The sequence below is a fragment of the Diadema antillarum genome, unplaced genomic scaffold (genome assembly GCF_040938485.1).
Source record: "Diadema antillarum isolate AM-2024a unplaced genomic scaffold, OU_Dant_1.0 scf00000015, whole genome shotgun sequence".
Lineage (NCBI taxonomy): Eukaryota > Metazoa > Echinodermata > Echinoidea > Diadematoida > Diadematidae > Diadema > Diadema antillarum.
In genome coordinates this window covers 2379654-2396663 of record NW_027270904.1, presented here as the reverse complement: position 1 = coordinate 2396663, position 17010 = coordinate 2379654, and the positions used below count along the sequence as shown (strand labels likewise).

Below are 17010 nucleotides of genomic sequence, written 5' to 3'. Positions count from 1 at the left end.
GACGATAAGACGGTTGCTCTGATTGATGGAGTGTCATTGCAAGCTCGTAAATTAAGTTATCAGGGGAACATCGAAAATTGGGCTCGATGTATCCTCCCATTCTCCTGTAATCCGATATTGTCGAACGCGTGCAGCTTTCTCGTCGACTCGCGTGAAGTCAGAAAGGCGAGATAAAGGAAACAAAAACAAAAACAATATTAAAGGGATGATACAGTTTCGTTTGAGATGGGGCTTCCGGGTTCCAACGTTTTTTTACGATGATTTTTTTGAGAAAATGATAATATCTTATGGCAGGTGAAAGAGCATTTAATTCTAAGGTGAATCCAAAGTTTATTTGATGAACATTGGTTTTGAAATGGATGAGATATCCAAAACCAAGGGATCCTGATAAAAGGTGGGACCCATCTTTTATTAGGATCACTTTCTTTTACTTTGTTTCTGGATGTCTCAACCATTTCAAACCCGATTTTCATCATATAAGCTTTGAATTCCTCTTTGAATTGTATGCTCGTAAACATAAAACATTTCACGAAATGGAATCTAAGTATCTTGTAAAAAGTTAAAAGCTGAATCCTCACCTCAACCAATACTATACCATCCAAAACAAAACAATCTTATATATTGTAACGGTATTTGATCGTGACCATGTACCAATTTGGGGTGGCGATCTTAAAAGATTTGTCCTATCTGCCACCAAACAGTAACAAGGCTAGATCTCCGTAACGGTAGCTTAATCAATCAAATCTCATCAACTATCACTCATTCGAAGGTAATGCTGCCACCAGGTTTGTTCAGGTAAACCACGCCTTGCCAACAACATAACTTTCTTATTGTCAGCAGAACTACAGAGAGAGAGGGAGAATAAGTAGATTCTATTCATAACAAACACTGACCAATCGGAATTTTCCTTTTATAAGTGCCTAAACGACCTTGAATGCCACTATCACACTGTATGTGCTATTGGTTGAAAGTGCGTACATGCAAATGAGATAACTGACTTGACCGCCAAACAGTCCTACTAAGCCATTGCTACTAGCACCTGAATGCGGTGAGTCTCGTGATTTTGCACTAAAATCTCCTGTTTCAACCAGACTTCTATGCCAAGTTTCTAACAATCTCATCATTCAAGCATTCAGCTTAATATAGGTGAGTTGATAATTCGATATTTAGTGTCTTTGTGCATAATCGTGACTGTTAGAGTAGCTAGTGCCTAGTGTAGATATTTAAATACCACGAGTCAGCTGTGCACGACTGCACGTTTCAGTCATTGCACCCAACACTCCAAACAGCGACAAATTCTCCACACGTGTTTCGAACACACGCTCAGTCAGACTGGCACGCTAAGCATTCTCAACCACACTCGAGCATAGGTTCAGCAGGCCTAACTATCGTGTAGATTTCACTTGTAAATTGCGGCACACACATTCTGGCATTCCTACAGTGTATCCAACTACTAGTAATCCCTTCTCTCTTAACAATAAAGTCCTTATCAACTGATTACTTCAACTGGCTCGAGCTCGATGACGGGTTCGTTTGTCCACAGTATATGGACGCGGTCGTGGGATGGTCTTGTTCTACACTGCTAAACTACTCTTACTTAGACTATTTCACACATCACAACTGCATCCACAGATCACTAAGCAGACTTTCAGTCAATCATCACACAACGCTTGACTTTCTTCTAAACTTAGTCTGTACAAGCAGGGATTGAGTTCACAACAACACAGAACGTTTAATTCCAAATTTCTAACATTGTTATGTACATTGTCGTAAGTGTGGTTACACATAATTATGTACACTCTGAACGCCACGGTCTGTACACTTTACAGTATTATACAGTTCAAACATTTACACATAGATTGTTTTCCATTTTAGAAAATCTGACATTGATACTTATACTCTGTGCCCCAATTCTTATGTTTAATATTACCCATTGGAGAAGTATGAGTGCATTTCTTTACTTACATACTGACTTTATTAAACCACCTTAAGTATTACTAACGCTACACTCAGCACAGTGTGAACTTAGATTTTATCAACTTTTGGTTATAGTGTCTTCTACTTAAATTGAATTACCGGTCCTCCACTCTAGATGTTACTAATCTCGGTTCCTGGCATTTGTCTCCAAAACTAGACTGCAAGCAGTCTTCCTTGTTTTTCTCCTTTATAAAGCACGGCTCAATAAAATACGCAAACAACAAGAATAAATAATACGCGTCTTTCTGCTAGTCTCACGACACTATCCGGATCTCACCCCGCCGGGATTTTAACCAGCACACACTCCACAGATACATTTCTAGGCCCTGTCAACAGTTCCTTGCAAGTTCTGCACTCACTCTGTCGGTGTCAGACCCTGCAACCTAGGTATCTCACTACCCGGTACTCGGTGATAGCATAGACATCAAGTGGGTCACACTCCTACCTATCACTGGTGGGACACAAACACCGCTGTCAAATAACCACCTTCTGACACTAAATTCAGCACTTTGACCGTTACTGTGCACTAGTCAGGCCTGCCCTAGGCACACTCGATTTTGACACTTGTTAAATTTACTACAAGTAATGAGTGAAAGGACAGAAACACAAGGATCGAGGGAAAAGGGGGGGGGGGGGAGGAAAGAACAGCAGCTTGCCATGACCACATCACAATAGGACATCAATCGCCAGATCGCAGCTAAGCCCTTGTAGTTTCAGCATCACTGAGACTCAACCTTCAGCTTAAAGCATCAAACTTGTCTTTCGTCTCGAACCCAGTCTCTGACACTGAAAACATCACAACTGCTGGCTCGGCATGGTAACATGTCACTCATCAAGCTGTTGAATCTGCCGTCAGTCTTTCACCTCATCAGGGAATAAAAGGGAAAGGAGGGGGGGGGGGGGGGGGAGGGGAAGGGGAAGGGAATCTGCCCAACACTCATCACAAACTAAACCTATATCTATAACCTATTCAGTCTTCAAATGCAAAAAGCACTACTATGGTACCACCTCATGTCTTCATAAGATGTTGAACTACAATCCACTGCACATCACATTATGATCATAAAAATATTCACTCTGCTGCAAAAATGTCTAAGTGCTATCACCATAGAATATTCTAAGTTGCCACACTTCTGAAAATGCCTAAGTGCCATTGTCATAGAATAGCCTGAGTTCACACTTTCCTGAAAATGTCAAAGTGCTATCACCTCAAAATATTCTGAGTTAACACTCTGAAAATGTCAAAGTTCCTTCCTCATGAAATATTCTAAGTTCTCACTTCTCTGAAAAATGTCTAAGTTCTGACCATGTCAAAAATTTCTAAGTCATACTTCTCTGAAAATGACTAAGTGCTGACACAATGAAATATTCTAAGTTCACACTTCCCTTCAATAATATCTAAGTGCTGACACTGTCAAATATTTCTAAGTCACACTTCTCCGAGAATGACTAAGTGCTGACACCATAAAAATATTCTAAGTTCACACTTCCCTGAGAAATTTCTAAGTGCTGCAACTGTCAAATATTTCTAAGTCACACTTCTCCGAGAATTTCTAAGTGCTGACTAGTGACACCACAAAATATTCTAAGTTCACACTTCTCTGCAAAATGTCTAAGTCTCAACGAGCGTCTCATACAAGAGCAGAACTAACAGTTAGATTCTAGACAACACTAACTACAATCCTAATGCAGTTTAAATTCCAAACACCAGTTACCAATCTGGGTAACATTCTAACAACTAACTGGATAAGAACTTGGGTAACAACAATAATTAGAGTGAGTCTATCCTAGGAGACATCGTTCATGACCCCCTATCCCAGGGTCCCAGACCCTGCTTTCCATCATCGCCATCTCTCTGTTTAGCAAAGAAAAATAACAACCTCTCTTAATAAATTTGCCTAAGAGACTGTGAGCATGTAAGAAAATATTCTCAAACAGTTGCTGCACCATACTTGTCCCTACTCTATATAAAGCAGAGTTCATTTTCGCCTAAGTCAACGGGAAAGAAACCCTAAATTCGCTATCCATCTTGTCAATAAAATTGTTTCCAATTTCCCTAACTAGGAAGACCATCACAAATATTTTCTAAGTATTTGTTTATATCCTCATATCTCAGTTTATAAGTTCTAACAATGCTAACAACAATTCAGGGACTTAGAGAATTTTAGACTTACAATTGCTCTAACTTAGCCTCAAGACTGTATCAGATCACAATTGTACTTGTAGCATCAACAAAGCATCAAGGATGTACGGAGTCAAGATCTTCATAAGATTTCTCAGCCAGGGTAAAATTTCAAGCTTCCCGGGCCCCTTTTATACCCCTTGACCCTGAGCTCTAAAGTGCAGACAATACGCCTCTGAACGCTGATTGGCTAAAAGTTTCTACGTCACGCACAGCGGTAAATTCGATTGGGAAGTACACTGCAGCGACCATTGTTCGCCGGGGAATTAACCTGGATACAACAAAAATTACACTTTCATCTTTGGACATTACACTTCCAGAACAAATTCTGGCTATTCACCAACTTATTTCTCTCAAGCATAAAAGGTAAGCAATGAGATTACACATTTCTTAACGCCATTTCTCGTACGTGAATACGCTCGATCTTACCCCAGTCCCACATGTACTATTCTATGTTTTCTGACTGAGCTATAATTAGCACACAGGATTCGCCGTTGCCGATTTATTTTAGACATGTCAGTAAAACCACATAGTCTCATTTTATACTTGTAAAAACATTCAAATGACTTAAGTTTCTTCCAAAATTCGATCTTGTATACCAAAAAGATCTACAAGAGCCAAAATCTATGTCATTAATTCTGAATACGTCTGTTGACATTCCGTGATACGGTAACTACGACATACGCTGTGCAATTGTCTATGTAGCCTAGCTAGCGTCTACACATTGTCATTTACGTGTGCATCCTGCTACTACAGTGCTAGTCTTCTATCATCACTGTTCACTGTTTATTACACATATTCTTCAATAAAATCTTCTTTACTGTGATATTCATTTTGTGTAAAATGCCTCAATTTTGTTGTTTTGTATTTCTCAGAATTTTATTCACATTCCAATGTTCACCGTTAGCAATTTTGAGATAATTACCAACACATTGCCTGTATCCAAAGACAATATCAACATTGCTGTTCTCATTATGTACTACATGTATTGTATTGTATTGTATTGATTTTTTTTTTTTTTTTTTTTTTTTTTTTTTTTTGGGGGGGGGGAATAACAGCATTTTCCTCACACTATCCCCCTCCTCGACAATCACTGTCCCAGTGATTATTACCACCACCTTTAAATTTACAGATCCCAATTATAACTTTTAATGTCTTCCTGAATGAGCAGAATTAATAAAGTTCCTACTCATATCCTACAACTCCAACTATATGACATATGTTACATCTCATATATCTACACTTATTTACAACAACAACAGTAACTATATACAGTTCATATTACACTCTACTCTTCTTTCACTTCGCACAGGTCTGACTCCGGGTGAACAATGTCCACTGTCTCTCTCAGGAGCCGCGTCTGTCCATGTGCTGTCACATAAACCTTGCTCCTGATTTCAATACGAGTGATGACCCGGATCCCCACGCACGGCTTTTTCAGGAGAATGGTCAGTTCATCGTCACTCTCGTCCCGCAGGTCGATCGTTCGCTTCCTACAACTTGTAGTTGTCTCTGAAGTAGACGCGCTCGGGGTGCTTACACTCTCATCATTCTTAGTGTTGCCATCGTCATCACTAGAGTTGCCGCCAGCGTCGTCATCATTCTTAACGCTGTCATCGTCATCACTAGAGTTGCTGTCAGCGCCGTCATCATTCTTAGCACTGCCATCGTCGTCACTAGAGTTGCCGTCATCATTCTTAGAGTCGTGGCTGCTGGCCCTCATCATCACTGGAGTCACCATCACTGAAGATCTCCTCCCACTCGCCTTCGTCTTCCACTTCAACCGTTGTAACTTTGTCTTTACTTCCCTTGCTTGGCTCCTCCTTCTGCTCGTCTTGTGTCTCCTTGCCCTCCTTCTCTTCCTTGTCTCTCCTTTCCTCCTTCTTTTCCTTGCCTCTCTTTTCCTCCTTCTTCTCTTCCTTGTCTCTCCTTTCCTCCTTCTTCTCTTCCTTGTCTCTCCTTTCCTTCTTCTTCTCTTCCTTGTCTCGCCTTTCCTTTCCTTCTTCGTTATCCGCTCCCCCCTCAACTCGATTTGGGACCTATTCTTCATCCAGTTTTTGCGATACGTCTCACTAGCCACACCATACTGGATGGTGGGCAGCCTTCGATGGGGATGGTGTGTTCCATGGTGGAGATCGAGCGCTCTCTGATTCTCAACCTCCCTCCCACAGATCCTACATCTGCCCGTTATGGTTGTCTCATGATGATTATTTAGATGTTGCCGATACACCTCCCACGTGTTGTAATACGATGAACAGAAACGGCACTTCATCTGTGAAGCAATCAGGTGGGTAGAAACAAAACAAATATGATCTGGTTAGTCATTTACTCATCATCCTTCCCATATCTAAGTGGAGGCAGTCTAACTCTATGGGGATTGCGTCTCACAGTCTCATCAAGCCAATTCTTGCGGGGGGAACCATCATAGATCTTAAGTCTATTAACGTGTACCACTTTTGGTGCGGTCCTCTGTGACTGTTGGATACGATACACTACTTCAGACAGTTTACTGGTTACAAGGTACGGACCCAGCCACTTCATCATCAACTTAGGTGATAGACCTCTTCTCCTCTGGATACTTTGCAACCAAACCCAGTCACCCTTCTTGAATGTACGCATCACAGTGTTTCTATCATACATCTGTTTCTGCTTAGAAGCTGCTAACTTCAGTTTTGATCTCGCATTCTCGTGTGCATCTTGTAGTGAACATCTTAACCTGTATGCATAATCATCTTTGTCATTTTCATCATCAGGTGTTGGTGATTCTATCGTCAAATCTACCGGAAGAGTGGTTTCCCTTCCCAACATCATCATAGAGGGAGTTTCACCAGTCGACGATTGGATTGACGTTCGATAGGCCATCATAGCGAATGGTATCCTCTCATCCCAGTCTCTCTGATGACGATCAGGGTCAAGTGATGCAGCTAGTGTAGTCGTCAAAGTGCGGTTGAATCGCTCAACGAAGCCATCTCCCTTAGGGTGGTAAGGACAAGTTCGAGTTTTCTTCACTCCTAACAACCTACATACTTCCTTCATCAGTATGGACTCAAAGTTGCGTCCCTGGTCAGTGTGTAACTCTTTGGGTATCCCAAATCGGCAAATGAATTCTTCAACAAAGACCTTAGCAACCGTCACAGCTTCTTGGTTAGGAATGGCAAAGGCTTCAATCCATTTAGTAAAGTAATCTCCGATGACAAGCACATAGACATTCCCTCTATCAGTCTTAGGTAGGGGTCCCATGATATCCATTGCAACACGCTCTAATGGGGCTCCAACTCCATATTGCTGCAAAGGGGCAAGAAGTCGCTTTGGCGGATTCTTCATCATGGCACAAGTGTTGCATTTTCTCACCCACGACCTCACATCACTTGCAAGTCCTACCCAATAATACCTCTGCTGTACCTTATGAAGCAACTTATGTACCCCTAAGTGTCCAGCTGTTGGAGAATTATGCAATTCCATCAAAATCTCTGGTCGTAGTGTACGAGGGAGAACAAGTTTCCAAGTCACATCACTACCATCAACAGACTCCCATTTTCTCATCAATACTCCATCTCGCACTGCCAGTAAATCCCAGTTCACCCAATAGGTTTTCACTGCAGAGGAAAAGGCAGACACTTCTTTCCATTCTGGCTTCACATCATTCGTTTCTTTCCATCTCAACACATGTTTGATGTCAGCATCTTGCTGTTGTGCTCGTCTAATTCTCTCAAACGTCACAGAGGGAAGCAAAGTAATTGCAGCAACTCTCTCTGTCAACTCATCTACATCAAAAGCTGTATTCTCAGCCATCATCCATGAATAACTTGTATCTAAGTAAGAAACAACAACAACAACACTAAAATTCAAATGTCTGCAACTTCAATAACTTCGTAGTTTACTCCACCATTTCAATTAACTACTCGACACGCTTAGTCATCAGTATCTAATTCAATGTCTCTGTTTCCTACACAGGCATCATTTAGGCGGCCGCACTGGGAACAAGGGCGTCTTGACAGTCCGTCAGCATTCATGTGAACTCTTCCAGCGCGATGAACCAAGGTAAGGCGATACTGAGTAACAATCTCTAACCATCTAGCTAGCTGACCTTCAGGATTCTTGAAATTGAGTAACCATGTCAGTGCGCCATGATCTGTTCGAACTTGGACCTCTTGACCGTAGAGATAATGTCGAAAGTGCTTCAGAAAGTGAACAATCGCTAACAGCTCTCGTCTCGTCACGCAGTAGTTTTGTTCTGCCCGACTCAAAGTTCGACTTGCATAGGCTATGACTCTCTCATGCCCATCTTGTGCTTGTGATAACACAGCCCCGATAGCGTACTTGCTTGCATCAGTGTCCATAAGAAATGGTACTCCTTCTCTTGGGTAGGCTAGAATTGGGGAGGTTGTTAACTTCTCCTTCAAAGTCTGGAATGCCGTCTCACACTCTGAGCTCCAGTCAAATTTCTTCTCTTTCTGAGTGAGGACATGAAGTGGTCTTGCAATTTCAGCAAAGTCCTTAATGTACCTGCGATAATATGACGCCAGGCCAAGAAAACTTCTGACATCAGTTGTGTTGGCAGGTGTAGGCCACGACTTGATTGATTCTATCTTCTCAGGATCTGTGCGTACTCCGTTATCTGACACAATGTGACCGAGGTAGAGGACTTCTCTCTTGAACAGGTGACATTTCTTGGGTTTCAACTTCAAGTTAGCACTTCTCAGACGATCTAGAACGAGTTTGAGTCTGTCGATCACCTCCTCCACTGATGAGCCGAATACGATAACATCATCCAAGTAAATGAGTAGTATCTTCCAATGAAGTCCTGCCAGCACAGTTTCCATCAATCTCTCAAAAGTAGACGGTGCATTTGATAACCCAAAAGGCATCACTTCAAATTGGTACAGACCTCCAGGCACGACAAAAGCCGACTTCAACTTTGCATCATCATCAAGGGGAACCTGCCAGTAACCAGAGGCTAAGTCTAGTGTGCAGAAATACTTTGCACCATCAAGAGCATCAATCGACTCATCTATTCTTGGAAGGGGAAACGAGTCTTTCACAGTGTGTTTGTTGAGTAGGCGATAATCTACACAAAACCTCTTGGTACCATCTTTCTTATCTACGAGTACAACAGGGGAAGACCACGGGCTGCATGATGGCTTGATTATGCCTCGTTCCAGCATCTCTTTCACTTGTTTGTCGATTTCATCTTTCAGACCCATAGGCGGACGTCTTGGCCCTTGTCGTAATGGTGCATTACATGTCGTGTGAATGGAGTGATACATCATCGTAGTTCGACCTATGTCATTGTCTCCTCTTGCAAATACGTCTCCATACTCAGCTAACATCTCGGCTATTTTGGCATGCTGTCGCTCATCAATGTTGGCTGTTGCTTCGATATACAAGTCTCTCAGGTGTTTGGGTACATCATCAATCAGTTCATCAGCACTAACTTCAACTCTCTGAACACGGCTTCGTTCATCACTCATACTGGCACAGGAAATGACCTCATTGTCTATCACAACTAACTCCTCTTCACAGTTTATTCTCGCATTGGTGCATTGGAGAAAATCCATCCCCAAAATTCCATCTTGCTCAATATCTGCTACCACTAACTCAACTTCATGTACTCTACTTCCAATCTTCATCTCTACTTCAATCTCTCCATACACTGTAATTGCAGATCCGTTTGCTTGAGAAAGCTGTACTGCAGAATGACACATATTTGCTTGATGCATTGTGCTGACTACATCATGAGAAATTAATGAAATTGTTGCTCCAGTGTCAATTAAGAAATGCAACTGTCTGTCATCAATCATCACGGGAATGAACATAGTGTAACTGACATCACTGATAGTGCAAATCCTAGTTCTGTTACTCTGCTGTTCATCATCTAGTTGTGTGGGCCTGATCGCTGGTAGTTGGGCCGTCCCCTGGCCAACAGGGAAGACCTCCTGTCGTTTCCCTGCTGAGCTCCACGATTTGGGCACTCCCTACTAAAGTGTCCAATCTGCTGGCAAGCAAAACATGTGACAGTAGATCTATCAATCTTTGGTCTCACATCACTCTGTCTCAACACTTCAGTCAACTGTCTGAGAGTAGATTTCAGCTCATCAATTTCATGTCTCATTTTGTCATTCACAGGTGCAGCCTGGGCCTGGTTCTCCACTGTCCTGACGTATCGAGTTGGCCTACATCTCTCGCGAGCTTTCTCTACCTTCAAAAAGGATTCTGTCGCGAGCCCTGCACGGATTGCCTCATCTAAAGTCATTGCATGCGCACGGAATATGCCACTACGAATCTCTGAGTCATCAATTGCTTCTGAGAAATGTCCACGCGCCAGTCTCTCATGTGCATCATTACTCAGTTCAGGGTAAGCTAAGGCAGTCAAATCACGGATGGCTTGGCCGAGTTCTTGCAGAGTCTCATCTTTCCCACGACGCCTCATTCTAAGTTCCATCAAGAAATTTTCAGCATGCTCCCCTGGACCAAATCTATGTTCCAAGTGCTTCACTAAGTCCTTGTAAGAAATGGGTGCACCAGGCGGCAAATTCGACAACACCTTCAAAGCAGGTCCCTGCAAACGAGTCGCCAAATACTGCCCAGCCTCAGAATCAGTCCACGAATTCAACTCTTTGCAAACCTCAAAATGATGGTGATAATCACCCCAAGGCATCTTGCCACTGAATTTGTCAGGAATTACATCCTTCCGATGTACATCTCCAGTTCGCATCATCGTCTCGGTTGGGACATCACTTGCAACATAGCGGGGGTTGGCATCAAACTGACTAGCGGTATATTCGCGTCGTCTTCTTGGCGGGATGCTATCACCATACTCATTCATTCTGACAGCTATCTCTGGATCCGTACCATCAACAGCCCAACTTCTAGTGACTACATCATCGCCCCCACCAGTACCCTCTGTCATCGTCACAGGACTCACTGGACTAGCATCAGTCATGACCGCCTTTTTAGTTTTAGCGTAGAAATGGGGTTTGTGAACGTGTCTCTTACAAACAATCAGGAGCAAGCTCCCCTATGCAACTATTCACCTATGTACTACTCTTTCACCTTAACTCTAGCCAACCAGTTCATGAATAGAGTTATAACTTACACTAAGGTGCGAAGTGTGCATTTTTACCACTACTTAATCATCTTACGTGTATTAATACTTTGTTTTATGCACTCATACTCTCCTATACTCCAACCAATTTTAAAAACAGTACTTTAGTACTTTTCTTAACACTCAGAATTTTCAGTCTATTTCAGAGCACAGGTACTACATGAGCCTCTCGACAGACCAGCTGTCCTAACCTCAAACTTCACCACCAATGTCACCGTAACTTCTTCACATCACTATCCTAGGTCTCACAGCTCCCTGCTGTTCACCTACTACTAACTCACAACTTCAACGTCACTACATTGCCATATCTCCACAACGGCATAAGTTCTCCAAAACTCCATAGATTTGTCATGTAATACCAGTGTTCAAGATAGCGCAATCACCTAACAAATTCTGTACTTCATTTTTAACCACTAAGTGCTTCTCAGTGTTATAAACCAAAGTACTATTTCCAAAACTAACAACCTATTGTAACCACACCGACAATTTTCTTCTACTGTCCTGATACAAAATTCACTAAGTTAAATATTCTGACTTAGACCTTTGCAATAGACCATCAGACCGCTCACAGAAATATAATTTCTGAAGTAAAAACTTAACCATCACTCCGCTTACCAGAAATTTCAGTCTCTACTAGTGCAGCGTGACTATATATCCCACTGCTTACAAAAATTTTATTTCTCAACTAATGCAGCGTGACCATCCCACCGCTGCCACCAAAAATATGTAACGGTATTTGATCGTGACCATGTACCAATTTGGGGTGGCGATCTTAAAAGATTTGTCCTATCTGCCACCAAACAGTAACAAGGCTAGATCTCCGTAACGGTAGCTTAATCAATCAAATCTCATCAACTATCACTCATTCGAAGGTAATGCTGCCACCAGGTTTGTTCAGGTAAACCACGCCTTGCCAACAACATAACTTTCTTATTGTCAGCAGAACTACAGAGAGAGAGGGAGAATAAGTAGATTCTATTCATAACAAACACTGACCAATCGGAATTTTCCTTTTATAAGTGCCTAAACGACCTTGAATGCCACTATCACACTGTATGTGCTATTGGTTGAAAGTGCGTACATGCAAATGAGATAACTGACTTGACCGCCAAACAGTCCTACTAAGCCATTGCTACTAGCACCTGAATGCGGTGAGTCTCGTGATTTTGCACTAAAATCTCCTGTTTCAACCAGACTTCTATGCCAAGTTTCTAACAATCTCATCATTCAAGCATTCAGCTTAATATAGGTGAGTTGATAATTCGATATTTAGTGTCTTTGTGCATAATCGTGACTGTTAGAGTAGCTAGTGCCTAGTGTAGATATTTAAATACCACGAGTCAGCTGTGCACGACTGCACGTTTCAGTCATTGCACCCAACACTCCAAACAGCGACAAATTCTCCACACGTGTTTCGAACACACGCTCAGTCAGACTGGCACGCTAAGCATTCTCAACCACACTCGAGCATAGGTTCAGCAGGCCTAACTATCGTGTAGATTTCACTTGTAAATTGCGGCACACACATTCTGGCATTCCTACAGTGTATCCAACTACTAGTAATCCCTTCTCTCTTAACAATAAAGTCCTTATCAACTGATTACTTCAACTGGCTCGAGCTCGATGACGGGTTCGTTTGTCCACAGTATATGGACGCGGTCGTGGGATGGTCTTGTTCTACACTGCTAAACTACTCTTACTTAGACTATTTCACACATCACAACTGCATCCACAGATCACTAAGCAGACTTTCAGTCAATCATCACACAACGCTTGACTTTCTTCTAAACTTAGTCTGTACAAGCAGGGATTGAGTTCACAACAACACAGAACGTTTAATTCCAAATTTCTAACATTGTTATGTACATTGTCGTAAGTGTGGTTACACATAATTATGTACACTCTGAACGCCACGGTCTGTACACTTTACAGTATTATACAGTTCAAACATTTACACATAGATTGTTTTCCATTTTAGAAAATCTGACATTGATACTTATACTCTGTGCCCCAATTCTTATGTTTAATATTACCCATTGGAGAAGTATGAGTGCATTTCTTTACTTACATACTGACTTTATTAAACCACCTTAAGTATTACTAACGCTACACTCAGCACAGTGTGAACTTAGATTTTATCAACTTTTGGTTATAGTGTCTTCTACTTAAATTGAATTACCGGTCCTCCACTCTAGATGTTACTAATCTCGGTTCCTGGCATTTGTCTCCAAAACTAGACTGCAAGCAGTCTTCCTTGTTTTTCTCCTTTATAAAGCACGGCTCAATAAAATACGCAAACAACAAGAATAAATAATACGCGTCTTTCTGCTAGTCTCACGACACTATCCGGATCTCACCCCGCCGGGATTTTAACCAGCACACACTCCACAGATACATTTCTAGGCCCTGTCAACAGTTCCTTGCAAGTTCTGCACTCACTCTGTCGGTGTCAGACCCTGCAACCTAGGTATCTCACTACCCGGTACTCGGTGATAGCATAGACATCAAGTGGGTCACACTCCTACCTATCACTGGTGGGACACAAACACCGCTGTCAAATAACCACCTTCTGACACTAAATTCAGCACTTTGACCGTTACTGTGCACTAGTCAGGCCTGCCCTAGGCACACTCGATTTTGACACTTGTTAAATTTACTACAAGTAATGAGTGAAAGGACAGAAACACAAGGATCGAGGGAAAAGGGGGGGGGGGGGAGGAAAGAACAGCAGCTTGCCATGACCACATCACAATAGGACATCAATCGCCAGATCGCAGCTAAGCCCTTGTAGTTTCAGCATCACTGAGACTCAACCTTCAGCTTAAAGCATCAAACTTGTCTTTCGTCTCGAACCCAGTCTCTGACACTGAAAACATCACAACTGCTGGCTCGGCATGGTAACATGTCACTCATCAAGCTGTTGAATCTGCCGTCAGTCTTTCACCTCATCAGGGAATAAAAGGGAAAGGAGGGGGGGGGGGAGGGGAAGGGGAAGGGAATCTGCCCAACACTCATCACAAACTAAACCTATATCTATAACCTATTCAGTCTTCAAATGCAAAAAGCACTACTATGGTACCACCTCATGTCTTCATAAGATGTTGAACTACAATCCACTGCACATCACATTATGATCATAAAAATATTCACTCTGCTGCAAAAATGTCTAAGTGCTATCACCATAGAATATTCTAAGTTGCCACACTTCTGAAAATGCCTAAGTGCCATTGTCATAGAATAGCCTGAGTTCACACTTTCCTGAAAATGTCAAAGTGCTATCACCTCAAAATATTCTGAGTTAACACTCTGAAAATGTCAAAGTTCCTTCCTCATGAAATATTCTAAGTTCTCACTTCTCTGAAAAATGTCTAAGTTCTGACCATGTCAAAAATTTCTAAGTCATACTTCTCTGAAAATGACTAAGTGCTGACACAATGAAATATTCTAAGTTCACACTTCCCTTGAATAATATCTAAGTGCTGACACTGTCAAATATTTCTAAGTCACACTTCTCCGAGAATGACTAAGTGCTGACACCATAAAAATATTCTAAGTTCACACTTCCCTGAGAAATTTCTAAGTGCTGCAACTGTCAAATATTTCTAAGTCACACTTCTCCGAGAATTTCTAAGTGCTGACTAGTGACACCACAAAATATTCTAAGTTCACACTTCTCTGCAAAATGTCTAAGTCTCAACGAGCGTCTCATACAAGAGCAGAACTAACAGTTAGATTCTAGACAACACTAACTACAATCCTAATGCAGTTTAAATTCCAAACACCAGTTACCAATCTGGGTAACATTCTAACAACTAACTGGATAAGAACTTGGGTAACAACAATAATTAGAGTGAGTCTATCCTAGGAGACATCGTTCATGACCCCCTATCCCAGGGTCCCAGACCCTGCTTTCCATCATCGCCATCTCTCTGTTTAGCAAAGAAAAATAACAACCTCTCTTAATAAATTTGCCTAAGAGACTGTGAGCATGTAAGAAAATATTCTCAAACAGTTGCTGCACCATACTTGTCCCTACTCTATAATAAAGCAGAGTTCATTTTCGCCTAAGTCAACGGGAAAGAAACCCTAAATTTGCTATCCATCTTGTCAATAAAATTGTTTCCAATTTCCCCAACTAGGAAAACCATCTCAAATATTTTCTAAGTATTTGTTTATATCCTCATATCTCAGTTTATAAGTTCTAACAATGCTAACAACAATTCAGGGACTTAGAGAATTTTAGACTTACAATTGCTCTAACTTAGCCTCAAGACTGTATCAGATCACAATTGTACTTGTAGCATCAACAAGGCATCAAGGATGTACGGAGTCAAGATCTTCATAAGATTTCTCAGCCAGGGTAAAATTTCAAGCTTCCCGGGCCCCTTTTATACCCCTTGACCCTGAGCCCTAAAGTGCAGACAATACGCCTCTGAACGCTGATTGGCTAAAAGTTTCTACGTCACGCACAGCGGTAAATTCGATTGGGAAGTACACTGCAGCGACCATTGTTCGCCGGGGAATTAACCTGGATACAACAAAAATTACACTTTCATCTTTGGACATTACACTTCCAGATCAAATTCTGGCTATTCACCAACTTATTTCTCTCAAGCATAAAAGGTAAGCAATGAGATTACACATTTCTTAACGCCATTTCTCGTACGTGAATACGCTCGATCTTACCCCAGTCCCACATATACTATTCTATGTTTTCTGACTGAGCTATAATTAGCACACAGGATTCGCCGTTGCCGATTTATTTTAGACATGTCAGTAAAACCACATAGTCTCATTTTATACTTGTAAAAACATTCAAATGACTTAAGTTTCTTCCAAAATTCGATCTTGTATACCAAAAAGATCTACAAAAAACCAAAATCTATGTCATTAATTCTGAATACGTCTGTTGACATTCCGTGATACGGTAACTACGACATACGCTGTGCAATTGTCTATGTAGCCTAGCTAGCGTCTACACATTGTCATTTACGTGTGCATCCTGCTACTACAGTGCTAGTCTTCTATCATCACTGTTCACTGTTTATTACACATATTCTTCAATAAAATCTTCTTTACTGTGATATTCATTTTGTGTAAAATGCCTCAATTTTGTTGTTTTGTATTTCTCAGAATTTTATTCACATTCCAATGTTCACCGTTAGCAATTTTGAGATAATTACCAACACATTGCCTGTATCCAAAGACAATATCAACATTGCTGTTCTCATTATGTACTACATGTATTGTATTGTATTGTATTTATTTATTTATTTTATTTTATTTTATTTTTTTTTTTTTTGGGGGGGGGGAGGAATAACAGCATTTTCCTCACAATATTATCGATGTGGATTGAGTAAAAGCAGCCATATACTAGAACACATCATTATTCTATGAAATGAAAAATCACTTAATTGGCTTGCCTCTTTCAGACAGCGAAAAGGGGAGCATTATTATTTAACGTAATGTAAGTAACAAGCCAATGGAATGGTTACTGTTCATGAAAAATGTAAATTTTGTGGAATTCTCTTTATTTTCTTCATCATATTCTTACTAAAGTACTGAAACTCACATTGGAATGCACCTTCCCCTCGACTCAGCATAACTTGCATGTTTCTGTTGTATTAATGCAATGTCTCTTGTTAAATGATAGCAATAAGCATAAGCAATGATTACAGATGAGGTAATAACAAGGTGAGATAATAACAAGAATGTTAATTAGTTCTGTCCTTTGCATTTAGATTGT

General features: G+C 41.2%; 1 long non-coding RNA gene across 1 annotated transcript; it reads left to right on the top strand.

Annotated features, from left to right (window-relative positions):
* The first annotated feature begins 6343 nt into the window (after positions 1-6343).
* LOC139723778 (uncharacterized) lies at positions 6344-10443 on the top strand. The gene is made up of 4 exons (XR_011710381.1): positions 6344-6446; positions 6913-7141; positions 8114-8200; positions 10286-10443. It is a non-coding gene; the product is annotated as an uncharacterized lncRNA (long non-coding RNA).
* Positions 10444-17010: the final 6567 nt, after the last annotated feature.